Here is a 19,837-nt window from a genome sequence, read left to right as displayed (position 1 = left end):
TTTTTGGCGCAAAGCACCACGGGAGAGCTAATAACAAGAAAACTCACGTCCCATTCACGTCCCTCTTGGTTCGGAGCCAGAGCTTTAACTACTGCGCCACGGCTGTTTAATAGAAAGTATTTTTGTTTTATAATGTGAAGGAAATATATGTTGCATAAATAGGTTGAACAATAAAAGTCAAAACACAAAAAAAAAAAATATGAATAAAAAAACTACAAAACTAATAAAAAATAATTCTGCCAGGGAGGATAAGGTATGCCACAATACCTCAATGCATTAAAAAAATAGATTGTTAACTAATAATAAAATTTAAATGTATACAACTAACAGCTTCAGCATGATTATCTACTGAGAAAACATCTACAGCATGATTATCTACAAACAGAACCTTGCACTCCAATTTGTAGCTGATATTGAATGTAGTAAAAAAATGTTTTTTGAAGTAGTTGAGCAATTTTGAATCAAGATGGACTACAAGAAAAAAAAATTTAATAGTTTTCGAATTTTTACATCTTTTTATTGTTTGGTGAGAATATCAAGCGTAATACTTGCTTAAAATTTTTTACTTTTTCTTTTGATAATTTTTTGCTTAGTATTGACTTTTTTTTTTGATAATTTTTATTTTAATATATAAATAATTCACCAGTGAAAAATCGAAACTGCAAAATATTATATAAAATGTTTCTTTTTGATAAAAATTGGTTTTAAAAAATTGTATTAACATTTAAAAAGATATATTTGACAACTCATTAAAAATCCAAAACTGCGGAAAAAGAACAAAAAAAAAAGCTTTTTTTTAAAACATAATATTTTGATCTAGTGAAAAGTTTATGGATTAAAAAGTAAAACATCTTGTCATTTACCGTTTGACTCGTGCATTTCTGAATTTTTGAAAAATTATTTTTTTAACATCACAAGTTTAATAGAAAAATTGAAAATTTTACACTTCTTTTGTAGATTTATAGAAATAACTTTTTATCTTTTTTATTTAATTAACTTCTTTATCTCACCAAGTTCAAGAAAAACCAATGATTCAACTGGAGTATTAAAAGTAAATAAACATTTCTTGAAAATTTCATAAGTTTAAATTTTAATCAAACCGTGCACCGTGTTTCGAATTTTAAAAAATGCTAAAAAAAATGCTTATTGCGAAAATAGCAAGAAATAAAAAAGAATAGATTATTTCAAAGTGTTAAAACTGCAAAAAATCAACAGCTACATAAAACTTATTTTCCTTTTTCTTTTCAGCATCACGGAATATCATTTAAATTGATCTTAAACATTTGCCCTTTTTTTCCCCTTCATTATTTGATTTTAGATTCATTTGTTAAACACAAGCAATATTTGCTAAAACTAATTTTTACAAGTTAATAACCTATTAAGCTATAATACTTACGTACATTTAGTACATTTTTTTTTCTTTTCTCAGTTATTTAGCCGTACAAATATTTTCTCAGTTATTCAGCCGTACAAATATTTTCTCAGTTATTCAGCCGTACAAATATTTACAAGTTCCGTGTTTTAAAAAATATATAAAATGGCAAGGACGAAAAAAAGACAGGTTTGCCTTATCACCATGTCCCTTGTTTTTCCTAGACATTTATATAAATACGTTGTGACTAAAATTAAAAATTAAAAATGAGAGAAAAAAGAAGTAAATATAAAATGCAAAATAGTTTAGTTTAGTACTTTCGAAGTTATTTTTAATAAAAACTAAGGAAGTATTTTAATCTCAATAACATGAAGGTTAACTTTCGGTATTGCAATGCTATATATATATTCAAATTTCAAAGTTATTCAAAAAAACAAAAAGCAACAGCAACAAAAAAAAGAAAAAAAGAAAATATGAAAAAATGAAAACATGAAAGTTAATTTACAATCGAAAGATACTATATATATATATATATATATATATATATATATATATATATATATATATATATATATATATATATATATATATATATATATATATATATATATATGTATATATATATATATATATAAATACATATATATATGTATATATATATATATATATATATATATGTATAGATATATACATACATATATACACATACACATATACATATATACACATAACACATACGCACGTATGTATATACACATATGTATGTATATACACGCGTATGTATGTATATATACGCACATACACATGCGCATACATACACATATGTATGTATATATACGCACGTATGTATATACACATATGTATGTATATATACATACATGTGTTTGCATATATATACATATATACACAAAACATATACGCACGTATGTATATATGTATATATACATACATGTGTATGCATATATATACATATGTGCATACATGTGTACATAAGTGCTGTAAATCTATATAATTACTTTTTCATAATATAATTGACGATAATGTATATAATTAAAAACTTTAGACCTTTCCAGAAAAATAAAGTATGCACTAATTGATAATTTTCAAATATATTATTTTTGTAGATAGATTTAAAAATAAATCTCTGTTTGTTCATTATTTAAAAGTAATAGCTTGTTTAGCTTTTGTTTAAACTGTTCAAGAGTTGTAAGTGTTTTAATATCATTAATAATTATCGTATTCTGTACATTAGGTCCTCATATAGTTATTGAGAACTTAGTGGAATCATATATAGTTTTGGGTTGAACAAAGTTGTTACTGAAATATTTAGTCTTGTATTTGTGTTGAATTTTATTAAATAATGGTTTGAAGATATTTGGTATTGTATTATTATTAGTTTTATACATAAAAATTAGCAGATGATACAAATTTATTTGGTACAAATTTAATATTTCTAGATTGTTGAACAATAGTCTAGAATGTGAGAGGCGGTGTGCATTTGATAATAATATAATTGCATGTTTTTGTTTGCTAAATAGCTTTTTTTGTCTTTGTTTTATTGGTGCTGCACCAAGTAATGTTTGCAAACTTAAGTTAGGAATCAATAAATGAGTAATATATGTATTTCAAACTTGATTGATCTAAGTATGGTTTTGCTTAATAGAGTAATTCGATCTTTTTAGAAATTTTATTTTCAATCATGTTTATGCAGTCTTTCCAATTTATGTTTCATCTAGAATTACACCTAGAAATGTCATTGAAAATTCTCTTTTTGCGATGTATTCTCCAATAATAAGTTTTGGAAGCGCAAGAGGGGTTTTATCTTTTTTATGGAGGTGATGAAATATAGTATACTTAGTTTTAGTTAAATTAATCAAAGTTTATTCATATTTAACCATTCGGTTACTTTTAGAAGTTCAATGTTCGCCGTTTTAAATAATGTTGTTATATCACTATGAGAATAAAATAAATTTGTGCCATCAGCAAATAAGATAGAATCTTGAATGTTAGAAGCTTAAATCTTAAAATTGCTTTGCTTAAAAAATAGATTAAAAATAAAATTGGTCCTAATATAGATCCTTGAGGAACACCACAAGTAATTGTCATATTGTTAGTTTTTTCATTGCCGAATGAAATATATTGTTTTCTATTAGATGAGTAGCTTTTGAACCAAGCTATGTTTATATTTTTGATTCTGTAGTTTTCTAATTTTTTAATTAAAATACCATGATCAACAGTGTCGAATGCCTTACTAAGATAACACTATGAAAACATCTAAAGTGTTTAACATTACAATAAAAACACCTGAAGTGAACTGGTTTTTGTCAAAACCTTAAAAATAATCTGAATGAGATGAAGAATTGCATGATCAGTAGAGTGCCTTGTTTTGAAGCCAAATTGTATGTTATAAAGAATATTATTTTTTTCTAAAAATGAGTATTATTTTTTTATAAAAATGAGTATTATTTTTTTATAAAAATGAGTATTATTTTTTTATAAAAATGAGTAGAAGCAAGGAAGAACGGAAATAGGTCTATAGTTAGAAATATTAGTATTATCTCCAGATTTAAAAATTGGTATTACCCTTGCAATTTTAAGTTTTCTTGGAAAGATTCCTTGTTTAAACGAGAGATTAAATATATGCAAAAGAACTTTTTTAATATAGAAAATAGATTTAATTACAACATTGCTAGTAACATTATCAAGTTTGTGCTTTGTTTAATTTTAATGAATCCACAGCATCTAATAATTTTTTTCAGTTGACTCAGCATTGTCCATGATTGATTTGCTAGGAGTCAAGTATTTCTCTTTGTTAAACTCACTGTGTTTTAATTTTGATGCTAAATTTAAACCTGCATTGACAAACACCTCATTAAATGTTTTAGCAATTATAGGTTCTTTTGTAATATCTTGCTGATGTTAATTTAGTTTTTTTGGAAGACCATTTAGCTTAAGTGTTTTTTTTCCAATTACTTCTTTAATGACTTGCCACGTTTTTTGAGTATCACCTTTAAATTTTAATTTTTTTTTAAATAGTATAGCTTCTTTGAAAGTTTTTTAGTGATTCAAAGTGACCTCTATACTTTTTATACCTTAACTCATTTTCGTAAGTTTTTTTTTTCAGAAGCACTTCGTACAACCGTTTTATTTATTTTTTGACAGATATGATTTTATAATTCCTGGTGTAATCCAAGGGTTTATAAATGTTTTAGTTTTAATAATTTTTGTTACCACCGGGAAAGCTTTATCATAGGGTTTTTTGAATATCCGAAGAAAATTGTTATTAGCAGTATCTGTGGTTTGAATTTGTAAAATTTATCCCAGTTTTCAGAAAATAGAGAATTATTAAAAAGTTCCAAAGAAATGCCATTATATATTCAATTTGTAATTTTTTTTTTCTTTTAATGGGCGTGTTCGACAACTTAATGTGCGATTATAAATATTGGGAAATGATCCGATATATCAGATATTATTATTCCAGTTTTTATTTTGTTTTTTGTTTATTCATTAATTATTATTTGATCAATTAAGGTTGCGCTATTCCTAGTAATTCGTGTTGATTTATTTATTGTTGGAATGAATCCATTTTGAAATATGATGTTCATAAAACTTTTTACGTCTTTATTTGTGTCGTAACCAAGCACATTTTAGTTAAAATAACAAAAAAGACATGTTTGCCACATAAAATTTGGTTTTTAATTAAATTTTTTGACAACATGTAAAACAAGTAGGCAAAATGTAAAATGATGTTTTTATTGATTTTTTTTATAACTTTGATTGTTAATGATTTGCGATCTTTACTAAATACATTAAATTTGGTCAGGTTTAAAATTTAAAGAGTTGCGGATAAAAACATATACTCCTCCACCTATTGGGCCGGGTGAATAAAAATGAGCAATTGCTTTTACTCAGTAATTGGTCACCTTTACGTGAATAAAAACGTTAACAGTCTTGCTCTAATTTTTATTTACGTAAAGTTAAGTAATTTACTCAGTAATTGTTCAGCTTTACGTGAATAAAAACTTAAGCAAAATAGCTAAAGTTTTTATTCACGTAAAGCTGACTAATTACTGAGTAAAAGCACTTGCTCGTTTTTATTCACCTGGCCTATTGTCTAAGAATTTCTGACTTGATGAATAACTTTATAGTTTTGTAGATAAAAGTTTGAATCTTTTTCAACTTGTTTGTCTCGACACCAGGTCTTTGTGAGACAAATAATTTTAAAACTAATTTCAACACTATATAAAAAATTTTTAAATTTATCAAAATTTTTTTGAAAGCTCCTAATATTTAGGTGTAAAATAAAGAACTCATTAATATTTATATCAGCAGAAAGATTAGAAATATTGAAATTATAATAAGAAGGGCATATGTTGCTAACTATTTCATCAGTGTTAAAAAAAATTAACTTCTGGATCTGAATGATTCTTTAAAAGTATATTTTTATTTGTCTGGAAAGCCTTAAAGCATAATTCACGAAAATTCATATCTTCCATAATAACAAGAAAGATATTAACAAAATATTTAAATAATTAAAGTTTAGTAGGTAATTTCCATTATTCTTTTACTATTAATTTATCGTAAATTGCAACCAAAAAATACCATTTTTCCTATATATCTTCATTTGCTCGAGTAGTATTTTCCTGATAGATGCAGTTTTTAATGATCTTGATTGATATCCCCGATCATTTTAGTTTACTCGCACTTTTTAAAACTTTTACTTTATTTTTGTAATTTAACATTACTGTTGATCTTGGTCTACATACTTCAATTTTTAATTGTATGAATTAAATTACTCTTTTGTACAGATTATTTGAAAATATTTACTGTATCAATTGGTTTCATTGCTCAAGAAGACTTATCATGAACAATGAAACAATCATGTTTCCAGGAATTAAACTTTAGTGAATATTTTCTCCTTTCCACATTTCACACCTTTTGCATTACTTTAAATAGGCTTCTACATCAATGCACCTACCACCGGATAAAGCAGTAACAACCTCATTCATTGACGCGTGCCTACATTTTTGCCAAGTACCTTCAATCGAAACACGTATTTTTAATGGTTCATTGGTCGCTTAACCATTTCCAAGCTCAGGCGCAATTTGCTTCAAACTTCTTTTGCACCAATTTGAAACATATTCAGTGTCAAATAAACTAAGTTCATGTACAGAGAAAAAGATTTCATAAAGCTAAATCCACAAACAGTTTCTCTAAAGCCAATAATTGAGTTCAAAAGTTATTATCTTACTCTTCTCTGTTTTGGTTTTAGATAAAATTCTTGGTAAAGTGCGAGTACACGTTGATCAGTCACACACATAGCAATGCATATCAAGTAAATGAGAAAAACTCATTCTGTAACTTACTTTATTCTCAATCAATAGAGGAGAATAGCAACACTGACAGACTGTTTTAAATTTTTTAACTAGTCTCTTTTCACTGGAACTAGATGGAACCAACCTATGAAGGTTGGTCCATCTATGAATTTAAAGGCTGAACAGTAGAATAATTTTTGTTTGGACGGAATCCATTCTATTTTTTTTTTAATTTATCTAGATAAATTTTTTTTACTTGACATCTTCACAATAAACAAAAGCAAACTATAAATAAGCAAAAAAATAAATTATAAATACAAATAAAAAACAACACAATCATCTCAAACAATTGTCTCACTTTTTTCATTTTTTTTATTTTGATATATCAGACTTGTCGAAGGCCCTAACAGCGGATTTTAGTATATATTTTTATTTGTATTTTTAAGGTAACTAATAATGTTACCATATTTAATTTTGTTATATTAATTTTACATTTATATTTTTATTTATTCATTTTCATGGGATTAGTTATTAGAAAATAGAATGTAACTCTTGGTTGTCACTTAACTATAATAACAACAAATACATTTTGTATTTTTTTTTTGTTTTTATTTTTAGGTATATTTTTCTCTATTTTTATATATTTTATCACATGGTATGGGATTTAGTGTTTTGGCTATTTTATTAGCTTTCCCGAGGGAGTTACTTTTGCATATTTAAGCTAAAGAGTGAATATTAGTTTTTTCTTGGGTGTAACTTTTGCATATTTTAAACTAAAGGGTGAATATTTGTTTTCTTTTAAGTATTATTTAACGTATTACGCATTACATGTAATGCGTATAGGTTATTTTACATAAACTTAAGGGTGAATATTTGTTTTTCCTACTCTATTTTGGAAATGGCTTCATTAATGGAGAAAATGTTATCAAATTTCTCCATGTTATTTTTTTTTTGATATATATTAAATTTTGTTTTCCATATGTATATAATTTTTTGATCATATCTTTTTTTTTTTTGAATATTAGTTGGAAGAATTTCCATACTGGTCTAGTTTTCTTATAATACATGAAAAGGTGTAGTGTCGTTTCGGTAATGTTACTAGATTTATATGCCGTGTCTACTTTGCCTTTATTTCACTTTCAAATTAAAATTTTGTTGTGTGTTAGTAGGCTGTTGTATAAAATTCTACACATGGTATTCTGACTTGTTCCTAATGCAAACAATGCAAAGCACCTTACACATTTTGGAGTATTTTTAAAACCTTCCGTCCCATATTGCTTGTGTTTTTATAAAATTTGTATTTCCTTTATTTTTATGTTTTACTATTAATCTCAAAGCTATACTCATTTTTAAGCCTGGATTACGTCTTGAAAGTAGAAGAGTGGAAAAGCATTGCAAACGAAGCATAAATATGGATTGAATAGCAGTAAGCGAAGCAACAAAGTGGCAATTAATAGGTTTGAAGAATGGCTCAATGGTCAGTAATATAAAAATTGCAAGAAAATTAAACATTTTATAGAACTGCGTCAGACATACTCTAGAGACATTTAAAACAACAGTTAGTATCCAACGTCATTCAGAATTAGGAAGAATAAAAAAAACTACTGAGCGCAAAAATAGTCTTATACTTCGTCAAGTAAGATCCAATCTGAGGTTAAGTTATCGTGAACTTATCAACACATTCAAAGAAAACCGTGAAAAACGTATTTTTTAAAATACAGTTAGAAACATTTTAGTAAGGAAAAAATTAGTGTTTATGAAACATTTGGATAACCTGTAGGTATTCTAACAACTGCATAAACACTTATTTCAGCATATATGCTGACGGCCAAAGATCGGCTCACAAGATTAAGGTTGTGTAAGAGGAGTTTTATGTGGTCTTTGGAGAATTCGAAGCAAGTAATTTTTATTGATGAAAGTAACTTCGAAGTAATAAATAGAAAAAGCAAAGTTAAAAGAATTAAATTGGAAAAGTATAGTAGTTGCTTTGTTGTACCAAGGCTGCAAGGTAGCGATGGGAGTGTTGGTACTTTGAACTGCTTTAATTTTAACAGAGTTGAAGTATGTAACATTTATACAGCCAAAATCAACCAACTCATGTATAAAGAAGCGCTAGAAGATTGCATGGTTCTGTCAGTGAGCCATGCTGATTGATTAAAAAGAATAATGGCGACTTCAACAAGATTTAGGGCCTGCCAACACATTTAAAAGGTTGTGTGTATGTGAGGGGGGGGGGTGATTACTCTTCAAGATGTAATTTTTGTTGCATCAATTTGCATCAAAATTTTTTTTTGCTGTTTTTTTATTTTTATTTTATAATATATTTTTTGTAATTAAGTTTAATAACGTTTTTATATAGTTTTATATTTTAGTTGATCATCTAAGATGCAAGATTTGTTAAAAAGAAAGACTTTTCTTGCAAATAAAAAAAAATTTGTTCAATATCTTTTTTAGTTTCAATTATATCTTAGTTTAAGTAAGCTCTAAGCAACAAACTTTCAATGCGCTTACTTTTTTATGAAAACACTGTAGGGGAGATGGGGGCGCATTGATCGCCGTAGCAGTGTTTTGAAAATTGCGCAGAACCTGAAAGAGATGTAAAAACTTATTAACTACGAAACACATGTAGAACTATCTGGCTTTTGGAATATATAAATATTTTGATTTAAAAAAATGATAAACATGAATAATTTTAACTTTTAAACAACCCTCTCAAAAGATCAATGTACCCCAAACTATGGGGTACTATGATCTCCGACTTGGAGCACATTGATCTTATATGCGTAATATTATCTAAACGTTTAACACTTCTATAACTAAATCTTGTAAATAATTTAGTCAAAGGGTAATATTGTATAACATATAATACATCTAAATTTTTTAATTATTTTTTAAATATAGCAGTTAAACCCACTAGTCTAATTTTTAATTAAAAAAAGTATAAATCACAGCAGCTATAAGCTACCCGCTTTATATACGTTTAAAACTTTACAACAACTTGAAATTTATAAGAACTGAAATATAAAGACTGAAATAAGAATACAACTTTTAAGTTTACAAAACTTGTTAAAAGTACAATATTTTGATTAAGAATATTTCATCATTTGTGAAAGTCAAGTTGTGAAGCAGCTTTTGGTTTACATTGTTTTTTATTCCTAAGCAAGTAATTCTTAGTTTCTTTCTTATCTTTTGTGGAGACTTTTTGTTGATTTTTGGTTTGCTTCAAAATTTTCTTTTCTTTTGACAAACGAATTTCATTTCTGACAGGAGTATCAGTCAAGATCCTTGTTTTTAACTGCCTACTTTTAACATTTTTTTTTCTGGCAGATGCTTTTGGGTAAGGTTTTAAAACCTCAGGTGAGATTATAGAAGCAACACTTGTTGACACTTTGTTTAAAATACTTGTTTCAATATTTACTATAGTTATTTCAGACTCTATGTGATTAACATGTGCTGGTATCATTTCAGATTCCATGTTGTTGACAGGAGTGATAGTAACTGTATCTGGAGCAGCTCTATCTGTAACTGATGATGGTAAATATTCGTCATCTTTGAAAATTTCAGAATTGAATGGCTCAATGCCAGCTACTCTAAATCCTGTCTGTATATTAGATGGTGAGAAAACTTTTGTATACGGTTCTCGAACTATTGAAACAATATCATAAATGGTCATTGGTCTTGGGTTTGAAACCATCCAATTATCACATGCAGAATTGTAAAACCTTTTCAATGGTCCAAAAACAGTTCTATCTAATGGCTGCAATTTATGGCTGCAATGGGGAGGAAAACTTATCATTGTAATTCCGTGTTGAATTGCAAGCTCCAAGCCTTTAACAGAAATATGACTTTCATGACTGTCGAGAAGTAACAAAACTGGAGATTCCTGAGAACAGTTTGAATATTTAACAAAATGTTTAATCCATTCTATGAAAATTTCTGAGTTCATCCAACCAGAAGGATTTGCAAATCCCACACATCCAGGAGGTCCTTCCTTAATCATGTAATCATGAAACTTTACCCTAGGAAAAATAATTAATGGAGGAATGGAATTTCCAATAGCATTAGAGGCACAACATGCAGTTACCAATGTTCCTCGTTCTGCAGATGTGATTCTTCCAACTTGTTTGCTTCCTCTACCAGCTAAAACCTTTACCGGCTTTTGAACGGTTGTTAAACCAGTTTCATCAACATTATATATACAGTTAGGATTATATTTATATCGATTTCTTACCGATTTTGAAAAAACTCTCTTACAGTGTGTTTGTTAAAAGCTGTTGATCGAGCGAAGCTCGTTGCTTCAGGTGTTCGTAGAGACAACTCTGGTTGTCTTTTCATAAAACCTTGCAACCAATCAATGCCTGCAATTTTATTTTTGATCCATGATGATGGGCATATCTTATTGTTTTTTAAAGCAAATTCATATGCCAATAATCGCGCTGACCTAGTTGAAAGGCCATAGTTCATTTTTGATGCAATTAGTAAATAACTTGATAAACTTTTTTCATCTTCTGCTGTAAAAACTTGTCTATTGTTGTAGTTAGGCTTGAAAGCTTCATTTGGATTAAGCCTCTTTTTACGACAATATCTTTTTAAAGTCATTCTATCTATGTTAAACTGACGTGCTACAACATTCAGTTGTGTTCCTTCTAAAACTTTATTAACAGCTACTTTCATTGTTTCACTTGGTATAGCAACTTTATTTGTTTTTTTAATTCTATTTCTAACCATTTTAAGATCTGTAAAAAAGTATATCAATAAAAACATATGTTTTTAATAAATGCTAATATTTAACATAATAATACTATGTTAAATATTTTTTAATTATTATGTTAAATATTATTCTTTTGATATTATAAAATAATAGTATTATTATTACTAGCTTATAACATAAGTAGATTTAAAAAATGAAATGCTAAAAGCTATTGTTTGTTTATATATAGTTTTTTTTTAAATTATAAATACAATTCCATTCGTTTAACTGTATTGCTTATAAACAAAAACATGGGGCACTTCGTCTTCTATGGGGCACTTTGATCCTCCGATCAATGGGCCCCGCATAGTCAAAGATCAATGTACCCCAATAGGTATAGGTAACATATTGATAGCAATATCTACTGTATAAATTGCAGCCAAATAAAAATTATATATTATATTATACACCTAACACTTACAAATTTAAAATAAAATTGTTGTTAACCCATACAGACATCTAAATAAAAATATATTTGAATTATAGTACGATTTAAAAAAATCACTTTTTATGTCGAAAAACAATATTTTCTTTATTTTTTTTGACGCTGATAACCTAATGAAAAAATATTACGAATAATCAATTAGGGAAGCATAATGGTTAATTAAATTGCAACCTCACTTCTAGTAAGGCAAAAATGAACGAGTAAAAGCCAAAAGATCATACTGCCCCGGCGATCAATGCGCCCCCATCTCCCCTATATACTCTTTCACTGTATATACTAATTCACTGTATATACTCTTTCACTGTATATACTCTTTTACTGTATATACTCTTTCACTGTATATACTCTTTCACTGTATATACTCTTTCACTGTATATAGGGACTCTTTAATATAAAAAGTAAAAATCCAAACATGTTTATCTCGAATTTAAATTATTTGAATGAACTTTTTTGTATTGACGGCATTTATTAACTTCAATAGCGCATTAATCAGACCAGTCAGTAAAAAAAAATATCAAATCTTAATAAAATTTTTAGGTCGGTTTTTTTTTCAAAAGTGTAAACTTACTTTTGAAAAAAAAAAGTTTACACTTTTTTATTTTCGCTAATATCTCAATAAATAATTTGTTTAGGAAAGTTTAATTAGCATAAAACTGTGTGGGTCTAAGGAGTAATGTGGATCGAATCAACATTTATCGGTTTTTCAGAAGATAGGTATTAGGTAGAAGTTTTTTTTCTGTATGTTATAGGTGTTTAAAACAGCTCTCTAAATTTTAATTACTAACTTAATAGGCGAATTCGTAAGTATATTTTTTATTCAAAATTGTGCATACATTTAAAGACAGATTTTTATCGAAATCCTTAAACTTCTGAAAGAGAATATTAAAAACGAGGTCTAATACATAGAAAAGTTTTGTCTAGAAGAAAAATAACCAGATAATTAGGTTCAATTAGTTTTAATATGGGTTGATGCATAATTTTTTCGAAAAAAGCAACATTTCTGGATGTGGTAATGTGGGTCTATATGTCATTGTGTTTTGCGCCGTTAACAATCTAATGCTTATACAACCATTAATACCTTTAAAAAAAAAATTAGTATAAATCAAAATTTTTCTTTCGGTTTAGTTACTTCAGTTTAATTTTTTTTTCTTTTGTTTTAAATTTTTTTTTTTTTTTTTTTGTAGTTATATAGGTGCCTCCTTCTGTACCAACGTCGCTTGTTGGGCTAGAGCCCATTCTTCCTTAAACATAATTTCATTGTTTTTTGTGTTTAAAACATCTATTAAAGTACTATTATTTTTAAACTTTTGATTAAATAATAATAAAACTCAATGACTTAAATCGTATTTTACTATAAGTTGGTATATTTCATTGAATAAAGATAAAAATTTAACTTAGGCCAACATTACTTCACTAAACGGGATAATGTGGGTCTTAAGAATGCAACTCAAATTAGTGCTCTTTTGACATTTTTAAAATTTATGTATGAACTTGTTTTGATGCAGTTTACTAAAAATTGTCTAATCATGATTCTAAGACAGTTTTCTTCAAAAAAAATAGTTTTACTATATATTATTTTTGCTCAAAGTCAGAAAAAGGTAAAAATAGACCCAGATTACTCCACCCTACCCTAAGTATATATTAAATCATTTTCTTCTTGTATTGGAAACAAAATACAATACAAAAAGAAAAACAGGAGACGTCGTTCTTTATGATTAATTACGGATCTTCTCCTTGTAGGTATTAGTTTAGGCAAGGGCTTGGCTTTAATAGGATAAAAAATCAATCAGTTCGAAATTCTAAAGGAAAAAAAAACTTTTTTTATAAAAATCGTTCAATTGCACTTTAGTTAACTTTTTCCGATAAACTTCGCTTTATTTATATAATTAAACTTTGGATAAAATTCGCTTTATTTATAATATTAAACTTTCGATAAATTTCGCTTTATTTATATAATAAAACTTTCGATAAACTATGCTTTATTTATTTATATAATTAAACTTTCGATAAATTTCGCTGTATTTATATAATTATAGCTTTATTCAAATAATTAAGGCGTTTTCCAAATAAATTTATTGAAATATTCATAGATTCATTTTTATGTATCAACGGAACCGAATAAATTCCTTTGATCGAAAGTTCTTGCAAATTTGATTTTATTATTGATTGTAAACATTATGGGTGAATCCTGGGAATCGCACGAAACCTATTAGATACTTGTTCTATATTTTGAGAAATCAGAAAAACCTGACGTATTCTAACTCAACGCACTTGATTCAAGTTATCATATTTTTTGTCTCGATCGTTCTCTATGGTTACAAACATACAATTTTTCCGGTCTGTAACATATTATTTTTGTTAAATTTTTAACAACAACAACAAAAAGCAATATATTTACAAAAAATACAGATGTTTTACGCAAGCTTGGTATAACGTAAAAAAATGTTACGTAAGCATAAAGCATGTTATAAAGTAACAGTGTATATATATATATATATATATATATATATATATATATATATATATATATATATATATATATATATATATATATATATATATATATATATATATATATATATATATATATATAATATATATATATATATATATATATATATATATATATATAAATATATATATATATATATATATACATTTTGCGGCTAAATCTACAAGTTAAGTTAAGCGGTCTAAAATGATTTTATTTTTTCGCTTGTTGCGCTCTCGAGTGGGGACTTGCTCAAAGTGGGGACTTTTTGATATAAGCATAAGAAATATTGGCTTCAGTACATACATGGACTATTATAGCCTGCTGCTACAAGGGAGTGTTGCAACATCAACTGAGGGTTTTGCATGGGTCAGCAATCTTTTTTCTTTCATTATTTCAATTGATATTCCTAATGTTTAATAAGCCCCCACTCCCAGCCGGCACATCTAGTTTCCAACACGTGTTTGCAACTCTTGTTTGTAACGTGTTGAGCACGGTCGCCTGTTACTCGCCTTCACGTGTTTAAGACGTGGCGTTGGACACGTAAAAATCACGTAACTAGTTTCGTTTCTAGTCCGTGTTATATTTCATTTGCAACACGTGTTCGATGCGAGATTTCTCGCCTCAAATAATCATATGCGCAACGAAGCATTTATTTTAATTCTGTTTACATTTCAGTTGTCTGCAAAAATCCTTAACTTTCCCGAGTTAACTTGCATAAGCTAAAAATTTTCGAATTCAAAAAGAGAGAAAAGAAAGTATTAAGAACGATAATGGTTTATTACTGTTATTCAATTGATTTACACTATATACTTTTTGAAATTATGTAAAAACTGTGATAGCAATGCGGTTTGTATTATACTTAAACCTCATAATATATATAATATATATTATCGATAATATATTGCTGTTTTAATTGACTAAATTACTTTTTGTATTACACGAGTTTCATAGTAATGCGACTGATTTGTCAAATTTAAGTAAATTTTGCTTTTTAAATATAACTGACAAAAATAATGCATACAAATTGAGTAAAAAAATTTGTCAACATTACAGACTTAAAAAATAAATCAGTATAGACATATAACATAAAAGTTTTTTAAAGTCTTCAAATGATAGGCGATGCCGCTGTTTAGATGCTACTCTTTTACGCGATTGCTTTTAACACTCATTTTTGTTTTGAGGTATGTCTCTGAACATGATTTCCACTTTTGTGTCAAAGACTTCAACATGCACATTAATAAAGTTTCTAACTCTGTTAATGCAACGTGGTCAAAATAGTTTTTTTCAGGTACATTACATAAGATTGACTTTATCCTATTCTAAGATAGATACAATATGCTCCTTTTGATTGTCCGCTGAAAGAGCCAAAGTATCAAACGATAATTTTAGTTTCCGTTGAAGTTCAACGTCTGCTTTCAATTTGGCTTCAAAAGGAATAAAATCTTTAAAGTGGTTAATTCGGTTAAATAAACTACTGTCATCGTTGTCCGCGTTCTTAGTTAAAACTTCAGCTAATCGACTGAATTTTTTTTTCTAATAAAACTAATCAGTGACTGATGTAACAAAGACAACATCACTTTTCGTTGAAACTCGGCCGCCTCCAATGGGTATTCGCTGTTTTCACTGTTTAATTGCACACCCCTTCTATTAGACATTGATGATTGTGATTTTGCATTTTCTGTAACTATAAAAAAGTAAGAAGTATAGCGAAAACTATAAAAAAAAGTAAAAAATATAGTATATAGTGAAATAAAGTATATAGTGAAAAGTTCTTTAGAGAGTTAAAGTTCTTTCACTATATACTTTTTTTCTCCTCTTTATTAGTAAATTCATTATAAAGTTGAACTAAATTCAATAATATTGATCAGATACTTAAAAAGTATGTTAAAGGAAACCTGATTCCAAGTATTATTCATTGTAACCAATATCATTCTCACAGATAGTGTCTATTCCACTGGTGACAGGAAGAAATGTTAGCATTTTAGCTTGGTCTTGAACTAAAACGAAGGCATACAAGTACAAATATATAATATGTTGTATTTGAGTCATCAAAAAAAAATATTTTGGATTATTAGGATTTTAGAATTTCTACTTTACGTACGAATACATTTTTTTCACTCAACCGGTTTAATCTTACTTTTTTGAATCTGATTATGTCAGCAATAATATTATTTCTTTCTAAGTCGTTGAAAAAATAAAAGCAACTATTTCATGTCAATTTTAGAGCAACATTTTTTTATAAATTAACAAACACATATATTTGTTTAACACAAGACACGCAAATGTATCAAATTATTTTTTTTTACAAATATCCTAAAAATTATCACTGGCAGAAAAAGATTAGTGATCATTTTCAGTAAAAATAAATAGTGAAAAGTTCGATTTTACATGACTTAATTGAAAAATTTAAGAATTCCATGACCAAAAGAAATTCCATGAAATTTCTATGATTTCCAGTGGCCATTCGTAAATAGGAGTGGCCTCTGTATATTATATCATTATACCCAAGGAAATCATGCAGACTGTTAAAAGTTTGTATGAAATTTCGTGAGTATTTTATATTGGGCACATAGTTTAATAAAAACCATATGAGGTACATACACTGAGATAAAAATGAACTAAAAAGAAATTGATTTTGATCTAATGAAGAGTGTGTTAAAAATATACATTTATAAAAGAAAAAAATTTTCTGATCATAGAAGTGAATATTGTCATGTCATGTCATAGATGTCAATATTGTCAACTGATCATAGATGTGAATATTTAAGACTTACCAACAGTTAAGTCCAATTTTTTCCAATTATTGACCACATTATTACGTGTTGGATGTATTCTATCACCATGGCAGTGTTCGATACTGGGGTATTTAACTAACTAATCAACTAAAAAGAGAAGATAAAAGAACTGCCTAAAGTAAAAAAAAAGAACATAATATAATATATAACACGTGCAAAAATAATTTGAAATTGAATAACACCACAAGTATTCTCATGTGTAAATGCTGCCATTTTTTGTTTATTACTGCACTTTTTCTTTGTTATTAAATCCTCTTCAATTTCATTAATACTATCTAATAATAAAAAAAACAATTAGCCTAAATTTATTGTTATATGAAACTGACAATATCATTGTCGAAACACTGACAATTAAATATTTTATATTTGGCATTTACTTTTGGATAATTTTCCTTTAAATTTGTGGTTACATCCCTCGTTAAACTCTGTAACTACAAAACAGGTACCATAATAAAACAAGTTTATAATAAAAACTTGTTTAATTAAAAGAAATTTAAAAACTTACAAAGAAAACCAACATTTTGGGCTTTCTTTTTATGTCTTCAAAATTGAAATGGCTTTTTGTCTTTATCTGTACTTGGTGTTCCAAGTTTTAGCTCTACAACTAATTCCTCATATGAATCTAAATTTAAAAATATTCAATTTCTATAACTAACTAAATGAATAATAGAAACTGTAAAAAAAAACTCTACATAACTATTAGAACACTTAATTTTAATTAATAGGAAAGAAAACCAAGATTTAGAAGGTTTAGTTCACAACTTTATCATTGATAGAACTGAATTAACAGGATTTCTTTGAAAAATTAATGTTTACTTTTAATGTCAATCCAACTACATGGAACTATATCTTAAACAATGTTTCGCCCTTCTTTCTCAACTGCAACACAGAATTTATGCTCTGTCATTTTCTAATTAGCTGCAAGAAAAAAATATATTTAAAAAAGATTTTTTAAATTAAGTTTTTTTTTAAACTTAACTTGAAGTTAGTAAAAATCTCAAAAAGCAAGATTTAATTTTATAACTTTTAAATAATAGCATTAATATTTTATTAATTATTTATATTTATAAAAATATAAATGTTATTGATTTAAAAAAAATTTGTAAAAATATTAAAGTTACTAAAACAACATTTATATTTTTATAAATGTTATTATATAAAAATATATTATTTCTATAAAAACATGTTACGTATATGTTATTTCTACAACAACATTATTATCATTACATAAGCGCACACATAATTTTACTGAACATTTTATATTAATAAGATAATATTAAATAAAAATACTTTATTTTTATTCAAATAATTAAACTAATTAGATAATAGATTACTTATAAAAGCGTAAGTGCCCATACATAGTCAAAACATGAATAATAGAGAATAGATATATTAATTAGGCTCATTATTATTTGAAAAAAATATTATATTATACCATATTCAATATTACTCATGAAAGCATTTTCTACTGAAGCAATTGATTTATCAGGTGTGATTGGTGGTTCATCATCAGAATCACAATTATGGTTTGAAAAATATTGATTATCTTCTGATTTCAATTGAATTTCCTTTATATAGCTAACTGACCAGATTTGGTAACTCTTCATCTTTTCATATAATCTTTTTAAGATTTTGAGCATTCCAATCACTTCATACCATTAAATAAATATAGTGACTTCTTTAAAATGCACACTTTAATACATAGTTAAACAAATTATTACAAAAAAATACACTATACAAAAAAATACAAGAAGAATTTCTTCCTGATGAACCTACTGATGGTGAAACACAGTGTTGAAGAAAAAAAAAATTAGATAAGTGTTTTTACTAGTTTATTGCTCTGTTCTTTAAGAACATTGAGCACTCTGTTTGTAGTATACACGAACATAATTTATATAATATATATGTATGTATATAATGTATATAAATTAGGTTAGTGTATTCTACAAACAGAGTGCTCAATGTTCTTAAAGAACAGAGCAATAATAAATTAGTAAAAACACTTATCTAATATTTGTTTTCTTCAACACTATGTTTCACCATCAGTAGGTTCATCAGGAAGAATATATATATATATATAATATATATATATATATATATATATATATATTATATATATATATATATATATATATATATATATATATATATATATATATATATATATATATATATATATATATATATATATATATATATATAATGTGTGTGTATATGTATATATACAATATATATATATATATATATATACAACCCTTAGATGTTGTCCGAAAGTTTTTTCGATATTTTGTTGACAAAAAGTAAAAATTAAAATGCAAGACCGGAATTTTTTTTTTTTAATAATGATAGACTGCCTGCCCCAACCAAACCCTCAGTCGATGTAGCAGCACTCCCTTGCGGGTCAGGCTATTTGTCAGTCGATGTAGCAGCACTCCCTTGCGAGTCAGGCTATTTGTCAGTCGATGTAGCAGCACTCCCTTGCGAGTCAGGCTATTTGTCAGTCGATGTAGCAGCACTCCCTTGCGAGTCAGGCTATAAGATAGTCGATGTAGCAACACTCCGCGCATGATTTACAGTAAAAAAAATAAAAATAAAAACATTTTATTAAAAAAAATAAAAATAAAAACATTGTTTATATTGTTAAAAAGATTCAAAATGTTATAAAA

The 19,837-nt window shown here is 26.8% G+C and overlaps 1 protein-coding gene and 1 long non-coding RNA gene across 2 annotated transcripts in view; one reads left to right on the top strand and one right to left on the bottom strand.

The window, feature by feature from the left end:
• Nucleotides 1-19,837, top strand: part of LOC100211581 (desmoplakin-B) — a 43,874-nt gene that overhangs the window by 16,897 nt on the left and 7,140 nt on the right. The window lies entirely within an intron of this gene.
• LOC136086010 (uncharacterized) lies at nt 15,340-18,866 on the bottom strand. Its single transcript, XR_010641310.1, has 6 exons — nt 18,607-18,866; nt 17,988-18,089; nt 17,677-17,793; nt 17,151-17,258; nt 16,272-16,373; nt 15,340-16,060 (listed from the first exon to the last, which is right to left on the bottom strand). It is a non-coding gene; the product is annotated as an uncharacterized LOC136086010 (long non-coding RNA).

The sequence above is a fragment of the Hydra vulgaris genome, chromosome 10, assembly GCF_038396675.1.
Source record: "Hydra vulgaris chromosome 10, alternate assembly HydraT2T_AEP".
Lineage (NCBI taxonomy): Eukaryota > Metazoa > Cnidaria > Hydrozoa > Anthoathecata > Hydridae > Hydra > Hydra vulgaris.
This window is presented reverse-complemented; position numbering and strand designations above follow the sequence as displayed.